This window comes from Nematolebias whitei, chromosome 12, assembly GCF_014905685.2.
Source record: "Nematolebias whitei isolate Nwh7 chromosome 12, NemWhi1, whole genome shotgun sequence".
NCBI lineage: Eukaryota > Metazoa > Chordata > Actinopteri > Cyprinodontiformes > Rivulidae > Nematolebias > Nematolebias whitei.
Window position 1 is genome coordinate 36,305,850 of NC_056509.1, and position 2,905 is coordinate 36,308,754.

The window sequence follows — 2,905 nt, forward strand, 5'->3', positions numbered from 1 at the left end:
ACATGTAACTTTTTTTTTTTAATCTGGTTCTATCAGTCAAAATAAAAACTGATTTTGTTTACAGAGCAATGAGAAGTTTAGGCCTCCATTATTCCAAAACACGAACAGCATTTTTGTTTGGAATAAGAAAAAAATGTATAAGCTTTGTTTTTTACTTGGTTCACAATTGAGCAAAAAAAAAAAAGCTAAATAAATAAATAACAATAAATTAAAAAAAGCTTTTTTAACTAAATCATTTTAAGTTATTTTGGTTTGACTTGAGGATGCCAAGTCCATGTCATATTCTCCGTGTGTGTTCTAGTTTGTCAGAGTTAGAGTCGGAGAGATTTATTTGTCATACACATCACATGTGATACATGAGGTGGGACCAAACTACGTACACAGTGTTCCACTTACATCCAACAAAAATACAAATTGTAAAGAAAAACATTAGCAAAATCTGAGTCATGAACTAAGAATACACTAAACATTAATGGTACAAAAACAATGTGCCAAAACAACAGCAGCACGAACATGAGTCTGTGTGAGCAGATGAGGACTAATGAACACAACAACATGAAATTTGAAGTTTGCACTTGTTAACGGATGCTTCATCATCCCGTAAAGCACAGATAGTTGAGACAGTGTCGTCTGCTGAAGTATGCAACAAACTGTTGTGGTTTTATGAAATGATCTTGTAAAAAGTTCTTGACTTTAGTGACGAATATCGCTTTAATTACTGGATAAAAATGACAAATGTTGCTCACCCATCATGACCTTCATTATATTCACAGGCATGTCTGAGTTAAACATTAAGAACTTTGCACCAATGACCAACATTTATACTATTGAGTTTTTTCTTATTTACAGATGGATGAAGCTATCAATGTTTATTATTGTATGGTTGGAAAAAGGCTTTAAAGAGATATGGAACATATTTTGGCAACTGATGCAAAATGGGTCAATACTGTGATTACCGGTAACTAATTTTAATTCTAAGGTGGTGCAAAAAAAACCAACAACCCTGTTGTCAGTGGAAGAGAAAAGTATCAATTAAACACATCTGATGCAGAAAATTACAAAATGATTCCTCCTGATGTTTACATGGATGGGCTAGAATTGTATAACTACTTTGACTCAGAAACCGTGTGTTGTGATTTAGATTATTTGAAATTGTTGGTTTTCCTTGTGTTCAGCTCCTGTCACACCTGTCTCCGTTTCCAATCACCCCAGGTGTTTGTCCTTGTGTCTCATCAGTGTCTCTATTTATTCTACGTCTTTGTGTTTGTGGATTGTCCTGAGAAGGCTTTCGTGTTCTACCTCCCTCCGTGTCTCTCCTTAAAATTACTGTTGCTGCCCCGTCAGCATTTTGTGTTTGTTTAAAATAAACTTCTTTACTTCTGGAGTCTCTCATGGCCGTCCTGCACGTGGGTTCAAACACTTAAGCAGATCGTGATAGGAATGATCTTTATTCATTTTGATGATGCTGTTTCACAACTACAAGCATGCCTCAAACATAAGAAATCAGGTTATACGTCCTCACAATAAAAAAATAAAAAATCAATGGCCGAAACAGAATTAGCTCGGAGTAAAGGTCTTTCATTTGGACTTTTTTTGTGTGGCGATAAAGAGTTGGAGTGATGAAAGCAGCTGCGAGACATGGGGTCCTTTAGAAACACCCAAACAATAACGAGGCCAAAGAGGCACTTATTTTTTCCCATATTCACCACATTTTCTCAGTCATCCACCCCACCGCCGAGCACCTCGGCGCTTTCCCATCCTCAAATTCCCTCAAAGTTTCAGATGCTCACAATTCCACAATGCCCAGATGCTGTCCTTTGGCCCTTTACCCCCCCATCAGCGCAGAGCTATCATTCATAACCTTTCTGTGGAGCTGGGAGTGAAAGAAGTTGGATAAGGGAGAAAGAGGGTGAGGGGGAGCGGGGAGCAACATGGCAGCTTATTTAGAAGACTTCCTTTATTGGAACATGTGCAAGCAGTTCACTCACAAAAGACTTAAATAGGATATTTTCTGTTCCCTATAGTTGCTTTCCCCTTTTAAGTGCCGAGGCAAAAAAAGTAAGTTTACAACTCCCTCCTCAATGGGGGCTCTTCACTCTCAGGTTGCGGGGACCTGAGTGACCTAGGAAAGTTAATTAGGAGGCGAACAAAGAGCGAGCCGGAGCAGAATGCCTCTCCTCTCCTCTAGCCAAAGATGTCATCCATTAATTAGGAAAATCTTTAAGGTGGCCTTATTGAATTTACAGAAAGCCCTGTGGTTGGCGGGCAACAGTTTTTTGATCAAGCCTTGACTCAAACAATGCCTTTCTGGGGGTTAAGAAAGAAGAAGAAGGGAGGAGATTGGTGGTAGACGAAGAGAAGGAGGGGGGAAGAAAAAGAAACGTATGGGTTTGCAGAGCAGTACAGTTTAATAGATAGGGTGGGGGGTGGCTTCTGATTGTGACAGCTCAGATTCACATGGGTATGGGGGGCATAGTTTGGGAATGATGTCATGCAAAGGCAACCTGGGGGCTTGGGAAGTAAAAGGGAGGAGGTGCTGAGTCTGAACCACAGGGGCCACTCAAAGTTAACATCGCTGCCTGCATCTGGGCCAAATCCTTTTCCTTCTGGCCCAGGAGAAGCTTCCCTACTCATCAAGTCCTCCACCTCTCCTCCCCCGCCTCCCTCGTTCACAAATCAGGGCTTACTTTAAAGCTAACTGCCTATTCAGCCCTGGCTCACTATGAATAATATAACTGGATCAACTGGAGCTCTGGAAAAACACCTGTGCTCTTTTAAATTACCATGTTAAAAGTCAGATTTTAAAAAAAGTTTATGTCATGTGTTTTTTGTCAAGATGGGAATTAAAAAAAAATGCTTCATGGAAAATCAATTTCCCTTAGGGGTTTGCTCTCATCTCAATTTG